Source organism: Sipha flava, unplaced genomic scaffold (assembly GCF_003268045.1).
Source record: "Sipha flava isolate LNK unplaced genomic scaffold, YSA_version1 40_pilon_pilon, whole genome shotgun sequence".
Classification (NCBI taxonomy): domain Eukaryota; kingdom Metazoa; phylum Arthropoda; class Insecta; order Hemiptera; family Aphididae; genus Sipha; species Sipha flava.
The window spans coordinates 554,969-562,557 of NW_020273126.1; positions in this window are offsets into that span (position 1 = coordinate 554,969).

Sequence of the window (7,589 nt, forward strand, 5' to 3'; positions counted from 1 at the left end):
TTTTTATTTTCGAGTAAACATTTTACCAAATTGGAGAAGGTAACACTGTGAATATTAAACATTAAATAAAATGAATGTAGTTTAGAGTAGGTAATCAAGTGAATGTATTTTACATTTTACATGGCATTTCAAATAAATAATAATATTATAAAATTTAGTGGAGTTTTTTTGATAATATACAATAATAAAAATAATAAAGATGATAGTTTAATAGTTTATAATTATAAAATAAAATGTAAATATGGATTTATGGACATTTTTACTCGGATATAAAAAATATTTCAATCTAGAAACTAATCAGTTTTAACAATCCACAAACAAGATTTTAAATCAAAATAAAGTTTAGGTTGTACACATAAACGCATGATAAATAAACTTGTGGGTATACAGCATACCTCTCTAAGACATAGCATGCTATTCGGACAGATCCCTCCAAGAAATGCCATGCTATTCGGATGCAGCCATAAATTGTATTAATTTGCATAGAACATATGAGTAATAAATAATACTTTTATTATTATTACATATACATCATACTCAATACGAGCAGTCGAGTATGTATAGAATACTCAACAAATAATGACTGAAAAAAAAAACACGTTTGATCAATTATATTGTTTTTCAATTATTTCAAATGGAATCAATATTTTTAAATGAGACGCATCTGCTATTAATATCGTGAGCAATATTCATGTCATTATGGCTCAATTAGTTTTCTATTTCGAAGTACGTCTTATAAACGATCAATCTCTTTTTTTTTTATTCACATTGGAAATATATTATTATTAATACAGTGCGTATCAATACTATGCCACAATACTCTATTATATGTATACGGGTTGTTAAAATTTGTCTTTCGCGCGTGTGACTACATGGATCAAAACAACTTAACGCAGGTCAGTCTTTAATTATTGATGATTGGCGTATGGTTTCAAAACGTTAGTACGTATATATTAATTACAAAATTCAACAGTTCCGAAGGTGTTCATTATTTAGTAGAATTATAATTTTCCAAATATTTATACGTACTATATTATAACTTACACAAGGTAAGTAGGTACACCAAACAGTTTATAAGTCATAATATACTTTTTATTTGTTATTGATAAATTGTTACTTTTAATCATACGTTAAAATATTTAATAAGTATACGAGTAAAGTATTAATAAAAATAAGAAGATATTGCTTATAGTTATTATGCAAACTTGATTTAAAACTTTGTTACTTTACCTAAGTAAACTTAAAACAATTGACTATCGTTGTATTAAACAACATTGTATTTGAAGTTGAAAGACACATTTTTCAGACATTTTTTATAAAAATAAAAGCAACGCTGTATAATTATGAGAACTTATTATAAAATTATTTTATAAAATAAGTTCGTAATCAACAAAGTTAAATCGATAATGTGTACAATAATTAAAAGTTATGGCTGACGATGACCATTATTTTAACCGAAGTATAATATACTATATATCAGAGACGTATTCATGGTAGGGGTATAGGTTATAGATCTCTTTTAAGCTTTTTTATTCCTATTTATAACAGGTACAATGATTTATACCAGGACAATCTAATAAAGGAAATACGTAATTAAGAATTTGATGTTTGAACGTTCGTTATTTCTAACGCACTTCGCTAGTGAATGCGTATGGATCGTAAATCTAAACAAATCAAAATATTAAAAATGTATTTATGAAAATTAAAAAATGCATTTTATAATATAAAATATTTGGTCTCAGATTTTTTATGCCACATATTATACTTTATTAGCTGTTATTATATGTTTGGAGAAATGAGTTTAATCAATTTATAAATATAATTATAATATTAGTTGCTACATATTTGAAAAACATGGTGATGGGTAAGGAAGTGAAGCTCTTTTCAGTTTAATTAAATATTGTCTAACACATATCCCTCCCTAATATAAAATTCTAAATACACCACTGCTATGTACACATTACCAAATATATTATTATATTTAGATAACGTATAATATTATGTAAATAACAATACCTGATGTTAAGTTTTCAATTATTTTAGATCTTATACATTGATGTATGCAAATGTGTATACAATACGAATACGATATAATTAATAAATTGGTACTAGAACTATATAAATGGTAAAGCGATCTAGGTACCACAATTTTTAAGATCCGAGAGAGAAGTATCGAGAGAGAGAGTCGATTAACTATCTTATTAATTGTCTAAACCATATGCATCAATATTAATTACCATATTTTACTCTGTATGCGTTGGAGCTCTCAAAGGGTCGATTAAAAGTGTTTTCTCTGTGAAGGTATTGCTCAGATTTTGGGAAAGTTTTTTCGGTTTACTGATAATAATATGCTTGTCTACTCTATACATAACTCCACTAACAGAGAACACTTAATATGCGTTTAATTTGAATATGCTCACGTATCAGTTCCTCCCACGTACTCTTTAAGATCATAAAAGAGGGATTCTGGGATCTTAATAAAGTTACACCGTACATAAAGTTACCGCTGCGGTCGTCTAAGCGCGTACACCGATGACTAATTATTAATGTTACCACGTAGTTACCTACCTATGTTTATGTATTTAGTAGGTATTGTATATAATATAACATTTTAGGTGTACAAGATTAATTGTTTGCGGCCATTTCGCACTGGTGCTGCATCAGAATTATATTATAGGCACATTTTAATATGTATATATTGTTCACCATATATAAGTAACACCAATCTAACCAAATAGGTACGTACACACGTACGTGCTATAGTCACAATAAAAAAGATTAGGTGTAGAACCTAAAGTTTAGAAAAAATAATTGTTTAATATCATAATGTATTTTAGTAGTCTTCTTAAGTCGAAAAGTATTACAATACATTTGAAATATTCTGAAGGCATTTCAAATACTTTTTTACGAGCATTTTAACATTTGTGTACGAATTTAATATTCATTTTTATTTTTTTAATTTGTAATTTGTGCATTATAAAATAAAATCGCATAGCACTATTGTTGTTGTTATTCAAACGCTTATGTATATGCATGAATGTCATGGTGCGCATTAATGAATTCAAAGACCTTTGGCTTCTCAGTAGTATTCGGAATCTTGTCGAACTGCCCTTAATTGTTGGAATTTAATATGAACAAATGTTCTGGTAAATTGTTTATAATATATTAAGGTCAGACAGATTATAATAAAATTATTTATTCATTTTGACATTTAGTTTATTAAAATAAATAATGTTTTGTCATGTTGATTAAACAATAATTATTGTTTAAAAAATTTTAATACTCCATTAAATTAAATTTTGATGATTGATAATCATATTTTTTTGTTTTTTGAGGCACAAGAGTAAAATGAGGTAGCCTTATATGAGGGGTTATAATAGAAATTGAATTCAAACATCAATGGTAGTAGACAATAGCACCAAAACTAAAAAATTCAGTCCGGGTATATTTATAAACGATAATACACCACCCAAACCCACGACTAAACCTATTAATTACCAACCAAATATAAAAGTACGAATGTGATATCATTATTAATCTAATAGTGTTATTTTGTTACACATAGTAGGTATACAATATAGTGAATTTGTTTTCAAATATTTTATTGACTACTAAAAATAAAAATATTACAGATTAAAGTACACGCTGTAGGTATACATTATTTTGATCAGTACGCTCTTTTTTTTTTTAGACTTTATCAATAAATCTAGCTCAACTTTATGCTCTTTTAAGTGTTCGGGTTATATTGTGAAATTTCTATTTGAAAATTTTCAAAAGTAAAATTAATATATTTAAAAAAAAATGTATTTTATAGTAATTTTTTTTAATATTTTGTTTTATTTTAAAAAATTGTAACAGGCTACATTGAATACCTTCGCGGAACACATGTACCCCATGAGCCGTGGGTTGGGCACCACTGTCTTAGTCACAGTATAGCTGCATAAAATATTTAAAAAGTTTTTTCTGCAAAAATAAATGTATACAGGTTTACTAAAATAAATCATTGTACATTTTAAATTAACAAAACTATCTTTTTATGGTCGTTGCTTGAGTTTAGGCAATCGCTTCAGGGAATTTAATATTATAAATCATATTACAAATTAAAATACAATTATTAAATTATAAAATTAAAAACAATTTTATAAGGAATTTGATTGTTAGAAAAAAAGAGTTGAAAATAAATCATTTAATGGATTCGAATTAATTGTTATCTATAACTTTCTTTTAAAATTTATAGAAATATGCATTGTTATATTTTGTTACAAACCACATTGATATTTTGAATCTTCATATAATTATTTTTAAATTACAAAATTACTTGTCGAAAGTTCATATCTTGGTCAACTTAAAAAACGTATAAATAATTATTGACTAGACTCCATTACATTTAATCACTTATCATGTATTAGCAATATTTTTTCTAAAAATCAAATTTACCATAAAAATATTTTTAGTTTTGACTAAAATTGTGTGTAAAATATTTATTTAAGATGTATTGTTTAAAACGGTATTATAAACCTTTTTGAAAAATTTTTGGAAAACATCCTGTTCCGCTGTATTACTAGTCTACCACTATAAATTGATGACAAGGTGAATAGTATTATTATTAAACAACCTATACCTATGATGTATTACGTATATTATACATACACTAACTTATACAGAATGACTCATTGTTTCTATAAGTGTAAACAGAGATTAAAATTTACTATAACGATGGTGTACTTAATAATTATTCCTACCTATTTTGCAGCTTTAAAAAATGATAAAATCAATTATGTATAAAACAGTTATGTATTAACTTATATGGGTATGGATACCATACATATATCGATAGACATACGAATAAATCGTATTTATTGTTTCAACTGTTAGTCGAAAACGGAACGGTATTGTTTCATTTTCAAAAAATATATTTTTTTATTATTATATCATTATAATATTGACGAGGTTTGATCAGCAAAAAAGGTTTTTTTTTATTTTTGAATATTGGCTTTATTATACAAAGAATAATAACCTTGATAGTCAATAAGATTGTATTTTTATAGAATTCTTATTATTAAGGTCATGGTCAAAATATAAATTTATTGTTTGTATAGTGGAACTCGAGAAAATTTTTCTGTATTTTAACTTAATTGAAAGCGTATAGCAGTGAATATTTTGTTTTATTGTTGACTGGAATACAGTAAAGACCATTAGGCATTCAAAAAATGAAATATAATATATTCCTATCAAAATGTGATAACGGTCGGAAAGACTGAATTTTCCAAAAGGATTCGTTGAATACAAAATTTAATTGAACATCAATATTTGTTTGAAATAGAATATGTACAAAAACAATGTACTAATCTCAGTTTTTTTTAACATTGTTAGATGTATAATAAATTATTTCTGCAGATTAAATCAAATTTATTAGTTTATATATATATACGAGTATCTAAGCTTTGACGAATAGGAAATATTATTAAATTTACAATAATTCAATATGTAATGTCGTAAAGGTCCTATTTCTATAAAAAAAAAAGATATTCAATAATTAACAGGAGTTCATTTTTCCCTGAATTTTGGTTTTGAATTATTACAATAGTATAATCAGTGGCGTATTTTAAAAAATGTTATGGAGGGGGATGTACATTTTTCTAAAAAATAAGTGATTTTATAATATTATAAGAAATACATGTAAGATATGAATAAATAATTATGTTATAAATACAAATGAAGAGTTATTTTTAGTAAAAAAATTAAAACGTATTTTTTTTTGGTAGTTATTATCAATTATTTGTTCATTTCTTATTAAGTAGTTTTTATTTATTGATAACATCGTTAAGTCGTAACCATTTTTTTTGGGGTGGTCGAGAACAGGGACCCACCTCTCCCCAAAATACGCCACTAAGTATAATAACATTATAATAAGAACATTTAATAGCATATGCTTAGCAATATAATACATATTGTACATTTGTAGCATTGAGCTTATGAAATAATAATATTATAATACTCACAATCATTTATATTCATAATTCGACCACAATCTGTAAGAAACGTCGTTGTACAATGTTATATTAAGTAATTCATTACTGTAAGAATATATTTTTTTATTTTATAAATTATTGTACATTTTGATCTATAAATCTATTTATTATGTAGGTATATGTACAAATAACTTATAATTTATATGTATATACTATAAACCAATACATTACGTGTTATGTCTATTATTTCATTAACTTTATGTAACACTTCAAAGAATTTTTTAGCTCAAACAAATCAAGCCAATTATTATTAAATATTTTCTTGATACTTTGTTTCATGTTGTTGAAATATTTAATTAATTAATTTAAAAACGAATTACTAAATTTGTAAAATCGAAGGACAATTCGGAGTATATAAATTGAACACAGCAGGAAAAAATTAACGATTTGTCATCGCATATCTTAATTCAATCTATAATATTTTTTAGTTTTATAGTATACATTTCACTCTTGAACACTTATAAGTCATAAAATAAAAATAATACAATAAAAATAAAACATTTTTAATCTATTTTTTATATGATATAGTTATGTAAGTTCAGTATTCAGAGGTTTTTCAACGATCTCATACAGTTTAGTATGGACTTACCAGTTACAATACTCATTTTATACCTATGTCATTGTTATTGACAATATTGATACTAATGAAAAAATATTCATGAACTTTGCTTTCATGTTGAGGACAGTAAAGCTTCCAGAGTATTGGAATAAAGTCATTGTTTTTCAATTGCATAAAATAGGAAGCAAGCTAGAGTGTAATAACTTCAGAGGTATTGCGCTGCTAAATACAGTATAAGTATAAGGTATTCTCAAAGATACTATTGAAGCAACTTAAACCCATAGCAGAGAAGTTGGGGATTATAAATATGGATTTCACATAAGTAAATATACAATTTTACCCGGTCTCAATAGTTGGATGTATCATCGAAAATAAATATGCATTTCGGTAACATTTTAAGGTAAATATTTGTTGATTTCAAGAAAGTCTACGACAGCATCCATCGTGAAGCTTTTCAATAAAATATCCGAATTTGGGTTTCCAGAAATACTAATAGCCATAACAAAAATGTGTATAGAAGGTATAAAATATTAAGTAAGAGTAGATCAAACCACATTTAAAAAGTTTTAAGTCCTTAGTTACTGGTCTAAAATAGAATAAATATAATAAACTTATCCAATAGATATAATGTGTATGATATATTACTATATAAATAAATTTATTATGAAACATTTAATTTTTGAGAAATCAATAAGATTTGCAAGTATGGTGAGGTATTTGAATTAGACCAATGTAAAAATGAATAATAGGTACCGAACGATTGAAAATGTCTCATAAAACATTTTCTTAAAATAATGCTACGATTTTCTACAATAAGTATATATTTAAAATTTGAAAGTCTTTAAAGTAAGCATGAACAAAATATAACAATACACAATAGTATAATACGATAATGAATATATTTATTTAATTTCAATAGAATATAATTCAATAAATTCGATTTTTATCACATTTTATGTAGGTAATAATAAACAAAAATTTTTCTGTCTATACAAAAT